We start from the raw sequence: 6,644 nt of genomic DNA, 5'->3' as shown, positions 1-6,644 counted from the left end.
GTTCAGTCAGTGTGACATTTTATAAATGCTTCCACTGCATTAATGGTGACGTTCTTGTGCAACACATCCCTGTAGCGTGTACTAAATTGGCAAGAGATACTGTATCTGTGTGCTTGATGTTACCTGTGAGGCTCTGCGATGTACTGCTGCTGAGTAACCTCTCTAGCTGTGGGTCACTGGAACCAGATTTCAAAGGACAGCAATTATTTCATGAATATGGTGTGCATATGATGAACTAGTTCTGAGAACACCTGCCGTGTTTCCACAATGTGGGCAATGTTTTTATTTTTTGAAGATGCTCTACTCAACCAAATACACTGCAGGTGAATGCTGTCTTCTCAGAGAGTAATTCCCATAATAGTAATACTAGTAACCATAGTAGTAACAACAATATTTTAACAATTCCACCACACATTTCACTGATGATTCGAAAAATAATAAACTTGTAAAGGAAAGGGATGATTTCAAATAGCAACAATGTGAGTATGTTATCCATCGATGTTTTCACGTAAATATTTCACAGCAACAGAAAGCAACAGGCCAACCAACAGATACCCCAAAAAACATATTATATCCCACTTCACAAATCAGGAGGAAAAACATGTAACAAAAAATATTGACACAGTATATCAACCAAAGAACACATACACTAAAGTAGGTACTACTTTATGAACACGCACAAGCACACACACTCACATCCTAAGGACTGCAAGAACTCGATGGACATCAAGTTGGCATACATATAATCCAGAAATTATCATCATTGCATATCTATATAATATGTATGACAAAAATACAAAGAAAAAATCATTCCTTTAATTGAATACATATTAAAAATAAGAGGAAGAGTTTACCTGATATCTTGATTGGATGGCGTGAGGAACAGCATGAAAAAAGACGGGGTTGTAATGAGGAATTAAAAAGCATGAAATACCAAATATTTAAAGTGATAAAGTGACTAATAGGCTGATAGTGTTGCCAAATAAATGATCGCTATAATCATATCCGCTATTATCCATCATCCTTCCTTTTGGCTTGTCACCATAGTCTGGTGATGTTGGAGTTGTGTGGGTGTATTTCAGGAGTTGGAATGCTTTAATGTGTGGCGTGTTGTCCTGACTTGTACCATATGCGTTGGTTTTCTAAGCTGCTGCCTCTCTTGTTTCTTCTCCTGCTGTTTTGATGGCGCCACACATGGAGACTGAAAAACAAGAGCCGACCGTCAATTTAAGTCTTAACAAAGTACTAAATGCAGGACTGCTCCGCTCGATGCTACGTTTGACAGTCAAAAAGATAGAACTACCACAAGTGATTATTTAAAAAAAGCATGCATTATCTCCCCACCAACGGAGACACAATCAAAGCTAATCTCCCACCGAATCCTAATAGTGTGGCATATCGACTTTTCATTCCCACCCCGCTGTCTCTAGCTCCAGCGAGATGAGTCACAGCAAATCAAACACAAACGTCAAGCTCATAAATGAATGGAGGTGTCATGAGTCAGATTCTTTTTTTTTAAACACATTTCCACCTTTCACACATCAGTTCTTTCTCTCTCCCAGCAGCCCCCTAACTGGCATTCATCGGTTTACTGCAGATCAACAGACAGACGCCAACATGGGTCATTCAATCATCCGGTGCATATAAAAAAAAAGGTCCTTTCTTTGTACACACACATTGGATGGTTTTGGATGTTCTAAAAGGAGGGAGGAAGGTTAGAACCCTGCTGTTGATCAAGTGTAATTGAATGCCTACAATTGCTTGAATAAATGTCTTTTAAGTCTTCAGGCATCATTGACTCCCTCTGTGCATCCCCTCATTAACTGTGTTCTTCACTTTCCAGTTCATTTCTCCTTCCTCTTAAACCACTTTTCTTCATTGGAAAATGTTATTACGGAACTGCAAACGAGATGGCAGCCGAGCCGCCACCAGCTGAAGGGAGTCACGTTATGCTCCAATTTACAGATGACTGGGCTTGGAACGCTGGAGAAATGATAACCATTGAATTCAGAAATGTTCAAAGTCTTTCTATGGAAGGTTGTAAACAAACCAGCAAGATCAGAACCGAGATGCATCCTCACTCTAAGTTGCATCTAGATTTTATTAACAATAGCAACAATAATTAATTCCTCAGTGCTTTTGAGCTTATATAGTTTAGGTGAGTCAAACCATTAAAGCTAAGAGAATTAACAAAATCTGCAAAGGACCGTCTGTCAAGAAACATTATTATTATATTATTTAATTTCCGGTAACTTTATTTGTGTGAGAGGAATGTTCTAATATGAGCCATAATGGCCAATTATTGCAACTATTGCTTTCCTTGCCTCCTCTTCCGCTGAGAAGCTGCATTGAACGGAAACACCTGCCTCATTCTTTCTCCTACAGGCTTGTGAAGTTTTAAAACTTGTATATTGCACCATGTACACATGTTGACGTACAGACAGCATTGTAATATGGAAAACAACATACAGAGATATATTTTGCATATTGGCTAATAAATAGGATTCTGTTGAGGGAAGCTGCACTGAATGGAAGTCTCATTCTTTCTCCTGTTTTACAGGAATCGTATCGAATGTTGGAGGGTTCTCAGTCTGGGACTGTTACAAATACCTGAACAGACTGAGACAAAAAACTGAATGAAGACCACATAACTAATGACCGAGATACACATGCAGTTGATATCTATTAAACCAGTCATACGTCGTTCAAGCATATCCATTTGTACGGGAAAAACCTAAAGTGGAACACTCGTCCACCGTAGCGTTTTATGATGCATGTAAACTGACATTAAGTGCAAACAGTGGCTGTGCTGCACAGACATAAGTAGACACAATGGGAGTTTCTGTTCCAGGGAGTGTGTGCTAAAATTGCTTCTTTTTCTGGAGAGTTGATGTGCATCAACAGTGAAAGTTAGGACAGTGGTGTATCCTGACCTGAACTCTTCGCTGTGCACAAAAAAAAACTATTGGTGCGGATGTTTAGATGCACCTTGAATACTGACAGTGTGTTACCCTTTCACCCTTTTAGGGTTATATGGTGAGTGTTCTCTTTAAGTCGGCAAGGCCGGCGGATCGAGGGCACTCTGTCAGATTTTGAATGTTTAAAACTCTCACACTCCTCCCCCTCGATCACCGAGCTCCTTCCCCTCGACTTCGTGCCCTTTGAAATCCCTTAGATCACGCCACCTTTGAAACGCAGGTCCAATGTTGACTCTGGTTTTATCACAGGCACCGTCGCCATCTTTCTTTTTTTCCTTATCTTCCACCGGTGTTTTCTTTGCCTTTGTTGTTTTGGACCTCCTCGTTTCGGTTTTTAACGAGGAATTGGAAGCTTGTTGCTACTTCCCTCCGCCTCCCCCCTGTGATAGTGGAACGACCCGAGGGGGGAGGGGCTCTGTGTGTGCACGAACACAGCCCTGCGTGCTGATTGGACAGGATGATCCGGGCACTGTTGATTTTTTGCAAAACAAACAACAGGCTCTAGGTGCACGTAGAGGTGCATTTTTTTTTCTAAAACCGGATGATTTATGTGTTATGGGAGCATAGTGTCGGCTTCAGTGAATATGATCAAACAAATGTTGCCGACTGGGACTTTAATATTATACAGATATATACCGCAAACTAAGAGGGCTCAAAGCCCACAATGTCCACATAACATTTGGGCAAAACGCACACTTGCTTATAGTTTGGGACATTTGCCATTTTTTTGGCAGTATTGATGAAAATGTGGGGCCCGTCCATAATCATTAAAGATGAATGTAGCCTATATACATACATAAATGATAAAAACAAAAAAGTTACCAATATCACCATTGAAACAGGTTGTCCTGGTCCAGTTGGAACGTTTGTTCTTCAGGTTATCACTGCATAATATATTGCTTATATTTGCTCTTATTGTGCATTTCTATTTAATATGTTGGCAGTGTCACACATCATGTACATGTGACATTGCTGTTTTAGTAAAGGCTGTGCAAAAACAGGTCTGAGAGCTGATCAGACAAAAGTGAATCAGCAGTAGTTTGTCTAAACAACCTTATATTTTATTAACTGGCTGACAAGCATTTTGTGCATTAAAAAGAGGAAAAAAAATCAGGGGACTAAAATGTTTCCATCTTAACCAGAGCCCTCTGTGTTATTAAACCACAGAGCATTGATTTCCCCTCACAGTGCAGCATTTAGTGCCACAGAGAAAGAGTGGGTTGAGTTCTTGACATTATTAACAAATGCATTGTGCACTGGAACTGACTGATAAATTGTTACCTGACAGGTCAGTTTCAGCTATTTGAAAAGAAATGGGAGGCACAATATGGGAGAAAAATGTAACAGGAAGGCACGACCAAAATTCCAACCACTTAGAATCCTGAATCAGAGCCAAATAAGTCACAGAGTGCAATGAATGTGAAGGGGTTTCTCTCGGTGACTCTCAGAGAAAACAGAACAACAACTCACCGAGGCGAATACATGTTGGCACAGGGACGCCAGGATTTATTCATGGTAATTCTGCAGTGTACACATTTAACTACATATTCACCATTGAGACACGTTCAGCACCGGATGCGTTGACAGTACAGTGCACATAGAGAGCTCCACTAATGTAATTTCCTACAGTTGACAGTGTAATGTCACTTCAAGGTGACATAAAAACTTTGCATGGTTTTAAAAAAGATGATTGCAATAAAACTTGCATTATATATTTTGCCCAATTGGAGGTAGCAGAAACAAGCTATACGCAACATTGACATATCGTATTGTTTGTTGTGAAAAGTGAAGCCAATGCTTAAGTGCCTTAAACTTGCATCATCTCTGCTGGCCATCAGAGGGTGACTCCTCTGGTTGCAAAAAGAAATCCGATAGCATGGAAGTCTATGAGAAAATGACCCTAATTCTGACTTGATTTATTACCTCAGTGCGGTGCCTGACAAGCAGCATAACCACGAAACTGTCTGACAACGCCACCCCCTGATAGTGGGCAGAGGGGACCCCTCAGCTTTTCTTCTTTATATGTAGTGTGGCTATATATCTTCCTCGCAAAAGGGACAGTTGACAATGAGGCAATTGTGTATAAAAGATAACAAATTTATTACAATTAGTATAAATACAAAATATTCAGTATAAAAGCAATAAGTCTGGGATGCTATGAATAGAATGATTTAAAAGATAACTGGTTAGAACTCTTCAATTAGGAAAGGTCGGACTGGCACGAGCAAAGATCCCTCTTCCTCAGGAGGCCCCTGGGGAGACCAGGAACGAGAGACAGCAAACCCAACACCGGTACACACATGCAACACAGCAAGCACTACACATAAAATATCAACACACCACTACAGTATATCACACCGTGTTGCGGTTATAGGCATGCTACACACCACTTACAGTGTCTCACCCGTGTGGTCACCCTGAGGAGAGGAGCAGTACACCCGTGCGAGTCCGGCCTTATACAGAGACAGCCTAAGAAGAGAGCACATGGAAGAGGAGAACAACCAGCGTCAACAGCATTTCAATTAATTCACTCCAACTTATAACTGACCATTGGCCCCAGAGACACATAAAAAAAGCAAAAGAAAGAAAACAAAACAAGTTGAATTCACAAAGGCCTATGATTTAACAGTAAAACAGTGGCTGGCCTGGTCCTTCCTCTAAAAGAGAAATAAAACACATTAGTTGCCAGCCTAGTTTAACACCACAGCATATTCAACCTTTAACATAATCAATAAATATAAGCCTACTTGGCAGGTATGCTCAATTGTCCCACATCGCAGTAACTATGCAGGTGTAGTTGAACATTCCAAGTGCTACAGACACAAAGAGAGGCTTTAAGTAGACATTTCAAGACAGTTTTAAAACATTCAATAAAAGTGGGCATTATATAATTTACCAGCATATCAGTGTCGATATCTCCGCAGCTGGAGTCACAATGTGATGATCCCATCAACTTGAAAAGGCCATGCAGTGGTCTGTGTTCTCCGCAAGGAGTAAACACACTAGATTATCCTGATAAAATAGAATAAATATGTATTAAAGCTAGGTTATAGTAACTGAACGGACATACACCTAAATGACCCCCCATACCTGCATGTGAGGTGAACCCAGCTCAGCTGTGCAGAGTTGGCTGGCAGAACAAAGAGAGACTGACTGGCATCTCCCAAACATGTATCACTTCCTGATTTCAGTCATGTGATCATGAGACATCATGTGACCATGTAGGGTGTGTGAGTGTTGTCACTGAGTGTGTCAGACTTCCTGCCCAAATCCCCACATCAGTAAACATTGTAAACATGAATATATGGACTCAATCACTAGTTTCAAGTCTTCATAAACACAGCATGATGTTCAGTTAGAAAATTATGCCCCCATTAAGAGTCCATTTCACTGTGGTTTTGTGTCTCTTTGTAGTTCGTTTGGTCTTTTTGCTGCTGTTTTGCATTCGTTTGTAGTAGTTTTTATGTTTTTGCAGTCTATTTGTCTCTTTGTAGTTGTTTTACGTTTCTTTGTGGTTAATATCTTCTGGGTTGGTACGTGTCTCTTTCAGTCACAATTTGTAGGCGAAGGAAGGCCCCTGGGACTTTGGGCCTGTGCCTGGTAGACCGGTTTGGTTATCCACCCAAGGTCGGGTCAGAAAATCCAAACAATGAACTGAAAAACGCA

The 6,644-nt window shown here is 40.6% G+C and overlaps 1 long non-coding RNA gene across 1 annotated transcript; it reads right to left on the bottom strand.

The window, feature by feature from the left end:
- Positions 1-5,166: 5,166 nt before the first annotated feature.
- Positions 5,167-6,147, bottom strand: LOC311023863. The gene is made up of 4 exons (XR_014598245.1): positions 6,069-6,147; positions 5,875-5,990; positions 5,726-5,791; positions 5,167-5,447 (listed from the first exon to the last, which is right to left on the bottom strand). It is a non-coding gene; the product is annotated as an uncharacterized lncRNA (long non-coding RNA).
- Between the last annotated feature and the right edge of the window lie 497 nt (positions 6,148-6,644).

The sequence above is a fragment of the Eutrigla gurnardus genome, assembly GCF_963514095.1.
Source record: "Eutrigla gurnardus genome assembly, chromosome: 13".
NCBI lineage: Eukaryota > Metazoa > Chordata > Actinopteri > Perciformes > Triglidae > Eutrigla > Eutrigla gurnardus.
Note: the sequence above shows the minus strand (reverse complement) of the source record. Positions and strands in the feature narration are given on the sequence as shown.